A 7,911-nucleotide genomic window follows, 5' to 3' on the forward strand; every position below is an offset into this window, starting at 1 on the left:
GAAGGCTCTCTGCTAACTGACTGAGTGCAGTGCAGCGTCCCCTGCCAAGATATTTAATCCCTCCCTGCTTTCTAAACCTGTGTAGGGGATGGGCTACTGGTTTCATATTGAGGGAGGGGGAGAGGGAGAGGGGAGGGCGTCACACAAGAGACAGTAAAAAAAAAAAAAAAAAAAACCCTTCAAGGTTAGCTTCTCCACTTGACATCCACAAGCATTATGCATTAGACCTTGAGTACTAAATGCTATCCAGCCTCTGCTTCAGCAGTGAACTGAGAAGTGCAGCAACCTTTGCACTGGGATGGGACAATCTGCAGATGGGAGCTGAGTAAAGTGCAAGCCTAAAAGCCTCTCTGAGTGGGGGGGCTGACTGGGTTATTTAGTGCCGTAAAGGATTGTGCATAGAATAAATCACTCACTCTTTATGGGGGAGAGAGTGGAGATGGTATCTCCAGCCCGGTTCAGGAGAATTAGAACAGATAATCGCTCTCAAAGCTCTCCTGCTGGGGGGGGGTGGCAGGACTGGTACCCCCTGTAGTTGAGAGCTTCATTGAAACACAATGCGGAACAGAGCAGCTGCCTGTGGAGAGAGTGACAGACTGAACGAGGGCTTCAGTCTCCTGTGCTGTACCACTCACAGGCTCTAATTGATCCCTGTGCTGTACCTGTCCTGTGGATAGACAGACACTCAGGCAGGCTGACAGGGGGCTTTGCTGCCCCCATCTCTCTGCGGCACCAGGGTAAAGAGATGTTACGTTTGGGGGAGTCCCCCCCCCCCCCCCACCGCCAGGCGCCAGTGCTGGTGGGAGGGGCGGGGCCACGACAGCACCGGCAGTCCACTCCCCTGAGGATTGGTCAACACAGGAATGACTGCAACCCTTCCATACCCCAAGGGATCCATTAGCCGAAAGGGGATACGACACGCCTGCTACAATCTTGTTGAAAGGCAAAGTTCAGTGACCTCCCGTGACATTATAAGCTAAACTGGGTTTCACAGCTTTGCTCATCGGGGGGGATTAACTCTTTGGAGGTGGCCCTCAGACTAATCCTGCATTAGAATCTAATCAAAGAAACTCCCTACTAGTACAGACAACTTTACAAGTCAAGTATCATTAGAATCCTATAACGTGAAACTACCCTCGTCGACCTGTCCAGTCCGTGTGACCCTCACTGACCAGGAGGGACTCTGTGTGTCCCAGGTGCTGTGAGGTCTGTCCCGGATGTCCAGACTGAGGCATGCATGCCTTCTTCATGGTTGCTGTTGTTCAGTAAATTTGCAGTGACACGATGACTCTGCCCCGGACCCCTGCTGCATGCATACAGGCCAAACAATGCCCTTCCCTTTAGCTTTCACAGCCATGTTGACACAGGGTAGCTGTCAACAGAATGATAAACAGCCAAAAAAAAAAACAATCTTCATGCCAAAGTGCTGCTATGATACTAGAATTACCACTGAAGTATCAAAGGCATCAAGATCACTCCCATTTCAAGATAGCCCTTAATGCAAATCTGCCATTAATGATCAGTTGGAGTTGGGAAATCAAACCCAGTCAGGACTCTCTAAAGACCTTTTCACAAGCTGGAATCCTTTGTTTTGTTAAGTTTTATTTTGAAACCTGAATCGAAGGATAAGAATTGCCAGAAACCACCGCCGTCGAGAACTCTGACATTTCCTGAACTGCTGCTTCTTCGTAACGCCTTACTGATCGTTCACAAAGGCTGTGCCGCTGGGATTACTTTACACTGAATCCCCTTTGATCTGGTCAGGTAGTGCCTCCGGGGGGTCGAGCCCCAATTACAAAACAGGCACACAGGTAAGGGTCGAAGCCAAAGAAACGTGCGAAGACATGACGCTCCTTTCTTTTTTCTTTACTAAAGGGCTGCGAAAGCAGAGATTGATCTGAAGTGTGGACTGCCATTCCTGGGTTTGGATACCAGTGGAATGAGTTTGCTGGTCTTAGATGGGCAGCATTTGCACAGACAATACTTCCAGGTGCTTGCATTAGGCAGAATGTATACCGTGTGCATTAAAGAGATACCGTACAGGAATTCTATTCTAGAAGCCCACAACATTCTAGAACAGTTTTATGAATATCATACTTCAGTTTGAACAAACAAACTTTAAATAAAAGGTACAGTTTTGTGAACAGGGCCCACTGTGTCCAGAAATGCTGCAGTATATTTTTATTTTAAATAAGTCCATAGCTTATCTTCATCTTCTTCCACCTGAAAAAATGCTGGGTGTAACCATTGCTGTAAAGCCTCATTGAAATCCCATTGTAATGCCAGTGTACTGTAATGAAGAAACCCAAGCAAAAACACTCGCAGGCCACAGGATTACCATCAATTAAGAGTGCCTCTTAACTTTAATTACACAAGCAATTGCACTTAACAATGCGAGATCTGCTAAATAATGATTGTATTACTTGAAGGAATCAGGACGGAAAGGTATGTAAACCACAACACATGAGACTGACACCTGACAATACAACCCTGCATTACATCAGTCTTACTAAAGCGTGTTTAAACATATTGTACATAGGAGCAGACTGATCTTCAAATAATATAGTAAAGATGACGCTGTTTTAAATGCATACTAATGAAACTGAAACCCTCTCACAGACATAACATCTTATGCATTTATATAATCAATATTCCATTCCAAATGTCAAGCAATGTTCAGTAATTTTCTTTTATTGAAAGTAATTGGATTAGCTAATGCACCTCAGTGTTTGACAGTTTATTTAACCAGGAATTGAACAGGTGGCAGGGTTATTTTCAGAATTGTTTCCAGAGAAGACATTTTACGACAGTAATGCTTTGTTTCAAACCGACAAATTTCTCAGGAGATTCACAGACGAATTCTTCATTCGTCATTTGCTGCTCACTGTATACAGTTGGTAACTGATACCGTTGCTTAACTTCTGTTAATAACTAGCGGCTTCATTAGGCTATTGGAATCAATAAAGAAAAAGTGTTACATTCTGCTTAAATCCTGGTTGTGTGCACTCCTTCATACAGAGAAATACATCAATAATGCTGTTTCCTTTCACAAACTTGTATGTCCTATTCATCACTTTTGACTGTTTACTTTACACCTCCTATTGCAATTATGCACACAAAGAACATGTAAGATTCAACAAAGGGTTAAACTGTGCATGTCTGTTTCCATCACAACCGCACACTAGCGCTGCTCACGGGAACAGTACCGACTCAAAACTCTCACACTCGGATCTTTTCGGATGTGTGCGCTCAGCGGACGTGACATCACAATGAACAAAAGCTCGCAGCCATTCACAGCAGAGAAACGCATTTCTGGGTCACTTCAAAATCTGAGCGATCAACTGGAAAAAGGATTGCAAAAAAAGACCAAGCTTGCCACCGTCTCAGGAGAGACCTCCTTCGAAGGTATGTATCTTTAGGGATACAGGGTCACAAAATACGAATGCGGTACCCTTGGTAGCCAATAACGGATACCTTTGGGGTGGGTTGATAAAGAATCTTCATAGGATGGAAGACTCAGTCTAAAAAATTACAATGCTGCTTTATGACTAATTATAGAGCAAATTAATCAAACATGTCCCTTGCGTTCACAAGAAATTCTATAAACACGAAAATAAACAGGGAAAGGCGGGTCTATTCTATTTGGATTGACTGTAATTTAAAGTCACTAAATGTACAGAAGGTGGCGAGAGAAATACATGGGTGGGAAAGAAAAACAGGGAAGTTATACAGCTGCGTTTCAGCCCTTTGCCGTAATGCATGATCACAAAGCTCATGATGAAAGCAAACAAGGATTACAGAGTTTGTGATGAAAGCAAGACAGGATTACAGAGCTGCAGAGGTCGACAATGGTCTGCAAAGACAATAATACAAGTGTGTGAGCGATTTATATAGAGAGGAGGGCATTCACTTGACGTCAAGATGCGTTCTACATCAGGGAATCCCAGGGAGCATGGGAACGATGGGGAGATGAAACTATAAGTAACAAACTCGACAAAATGGGCTAGATTCTCGAAGCGCCGACTCATTTTCAGAAAGGGAAAAAAACACTCACAATTGACTTACCAAACCTGAAATAAACAATTTAGTCATTTCATTTAGGGGCTTGGAAGTAGGCTTAAGCAGTTGTTTTATTATTAGCTTTGGAATTGGTGCTAATAACAATTGCCAGGAGAACGCAGTTAAGAAAGCAGCTCAAAATTGCAATAGTTTCTGCTGTTGCAAACGTTATTCTCTCAGTATTCAAACTAAAAATAATATTTTATGGTAGAACTATCCAGCCCCACTTCCACAATATACTATGTGGAGCTTCATTAGCAAAACAATGCCGGTCCTAAGTGGGATACCAGTCCAGGTTTTTGTCACAACCAAACACTACAAAATAAATTATATATATATATATATATTTTTTAAATATGCATTTCAGCCTTGCTATTCATGTACGCCTAATAATTAAGCGAGATTGTTGAATCTGAGAGCGTGTGTGTATTGTCTGTAAAGTGCACTAGACTATAGACTAGACTAACGCAGTGGAAAGCATTGCTAATTTAAAACGAATCCTTAGGACTGCAACACAAAACCGGACTGTTAACATCCCCAGTAGACCACTGTCAGCTGCATACAAAATAAATCATTCAAGTGTATCCAGCACAGGACCGAAGGTTATTTCAATGGGGTTTCTACTGTACACAGCTTCTTTTTTTATGTTTTTGGTAACTCTTTATTGTGCTCGATTCGGTGTTTAATTCATATGGAATTACCTATTTAGCTCATTTACTTTAACAACTAATACAGAGAGATGCTTATTTAAGGATTAAATGATCAAAAACACCATCAGAGGACACAATGATAATTCAAATAATACAAAGAACCTTGTACTGTACTGTGTCTCACATTATATTTATTTGTGCATTATATTTAACAGTTTTTATCACTCCATTCCTGTTATTCCTATGAAACCAATGAAGCCAGAGTGGGGGCTATTCAGCCGTCACTGCTGACAATATGGGTGAGAGAATGCATTTCATTAGATATTTTAGTAACTGCTTGGTTGTCAGCAGATGCTTTTCTAGGGCTGTCAGTTTTAACAGACGGCCTTTTAAGCTACCATTACTGACAGTGAGTGAGTGTGGTGCTCCAGCAAGGAAAACAGAAGCCCAAACGAAGCTGTGGTGATAACAGCGACCATGTGACCAAGGGGTGAGGTGGGGTGCCATTAATGGAAGTTCCCAGAGACCTCGCTTGAAGACAAACAAAACAGTAATAATAATATGTAGCAGTTTGTGGAATTTATTGCACATCCCAAGGACAGCATCTGGAATTGAGTTTATTGTACGGCTCCCTGCTCTATTGCAGAGTTTTTCAGCTGTCTCTGTCTACCTCACAACATTCTTCTGATGTTTTTCCTTTTTTTTTTTTTTTTTTGCACTCTAGGCCAAGCCTCCTGATCTCTGTGCTAGCTAATAAAAACACTCCAGGTATTCAATAAGCAGCTGCACCACATCTTATTATGCACAGTACAGTCTGTTTCACAATAAAGAGGGGCAGGAACAATGAAAACCTCTCTCAAGCTGTCTCTTAGCATTGTGCTATCATTGTGCTATCATTTTCAATACTTTTTAAACATTTTGATTCGGGAGTATCCGTTTTATCCTGCCACCACTATAAATTGACTTCCTGTGCGACTGGTATTAGGACCCCACCCGTCCACCCACATAGAGCCACAGAGGCTCAGAGGGGATACTAATGCCTGCTGCACAGAGAGTGGATTTATACTCTGTGGCACTGGGTTTGAAAGCCTTGGTTATTAGCTCTTTCTTCTCCTGCACATGATGTGAAGATGATGTGTGTATTTAGCTGGTATAACAGTTATATGATAAAGAGCAAAGTGTATTGTATTGTATTGTATTGTATCAATCTTTCTTCTTCTCCTAGGTGTTACTTTGGACACTTCCCTCTCCTAGTCTCAACACATCTCTTCATTAACACATACTTGCTGTTTCTTTCTTAGCAACATCTATAGAATCCGCCCTGTTCTATCTACTTATTCCACTCAGCTCCTGGTCCAAGCTCTTGTTCTTTCTAGATTGGATTATTGTAACTGTCTCCTTGTTGGTCTCCCTGCTTCGGCGATTCACCCTCTTCAACTTATTCAAAATCCTGCTGCTCATCTGGTATTCCCAACCCCGCTACTCTCACTCTACCCCTCTGCTTCACACTCTCCACTGGATACCTCTCTCTGCTCAAATCCTGTTTAAGACCCTTGCTCTTGCCTATCGCTCTCTTCATCATACTGCCCCTTTCCTATCTCCAATCCCTCATATCTCCTTATATTCCCTCTCGCCCTCTCAGCTCATCCTCTACTGGCCCACTTGTTATGCATCTCTCAAAACCTGCTTATTCTACCTTTCTGTTTAAATTCCTACTTATATATCTTTTTGTATTGTCTTTAATTGTATATATTTTTTTTAGATTTGTGTTTTCTTTACATTTTTATTGCCTGTAATTCATATATTTTTATATTTTGTTTAATTTTTTGTAAGTCGCTTTGGATAAAAGCATCTGCTAAATAATAATAATAATAATAATAATAATAATAATAATAATAATAATAATAATAATATAGTAAAGGTTGTATTAAAGGTTTATTTGGGGGAAGTACTTTAGACAGCCTGTTAAATTCCTTCTTGAATAAGCTAATTGCATTAGCTAATTCACAGACACATTAGTTACGACCTCTAATGACAATTCCATGTCACAGAAAGAAAGCATGGCCCAATTAGGGAGTGATTTACTCAGGTTTTGCTCCCGTTTTTTCCTGACTGGAGCCTCTAAGAACAGCTTTAACATTATGCTGTTCATTAAACTTCCTGGTGATTTTTATTTTTACCGAGTCTGACTATTTGTTTCCTACATTGCCATGCTTGTATGACTGCAGCACATTAAAAAAAAAATGCATTTAAATGGAAAACTATTGTATACTCGTGCACCAGGGTGGAAAACTGAACTAGCAGTCTTACCAAGTGACACACCAGCAACACCCTCTAAAAGGGAGAAGACAGATGGTGTCTGTATATTGTACTAGTCGCTATTAACTCAAAGTCATCTTCTGGAGAGAGTTCATTAAGCAGGTCAGTTCCTGTGCAGGTGTGCAAGCGATATCCTGCTCCTACCTGTTAGAGCCTCACCATCACAGAGAGACCCCAAGCCCTGTAACTGACAGGTCCAACCCAACCACCAACAACCAGCCCCTCTTTTGTGTGTCCCGTGGATATTTATCTCGTGCAGGAGAAGAAAATGGATACTTTTAAAGGTCTCTGGCAGGAGGGTCATTCCGGGTCCTGGAGCCGCACTCTTACAGGACTGACAGCTTCTGCCGTGATGAATGGGAGTCTTTTTAGAGAATGTCAGGGGAGGGGGGGGCGAGGGCAAGTTAGGTGTTGAGTTTTACCAGATGTACGCCATGCATTTTCCTTTTCGTTTTGTAAAAAAAGAAAGAATGATATATTTCTGTCAGTCACTGTCTGTCTGTCAAAAGGGTGCATTTAGCACAGCGAGAGAAAAATTCAGGGCTTCAGTGTTAAATGAGCAGAAATTTAAGCTGCGACAAATAGAAATTCATGTTTCTCAAGTGAGGGGTTGAGATACAGCATACAGTATACAGTGGTTTCTCAGAAATGGCATTTTAAGCCAGTCCAGTTTAATTTTAATCCAGTTGTACACACAGCTAGAGATTGATTTTCTTTGCCCAATCACTTCACAGAAATTTGGTTCTCAGGTTAGTTTGTACTGCAGCAGAAAAAAATGTCCCCAGTGCAAAAGCATGCATGGAGGGTTACACAGCCTGCTTATCTGAGGTTGCACGGTTAGGCACGAATACCAGGAATTAGGGAACTGATTCAGATACAACCC

Source organism: Acipenser ruthenus, chromosome 25, assembly GCF_902713425.1.
Source record: "Acipenser ruthenus chromosome 25, fAciRut3.2 maternal haplotype, whole genome shotgun sequence".
Classification (NCBI taxonomy): Eukaryota; Metazoa; Chordata; class Actinopteri; order Acipenseriformes; family Acipenseridae; genus Acipenser; species Acipenser ruthenus.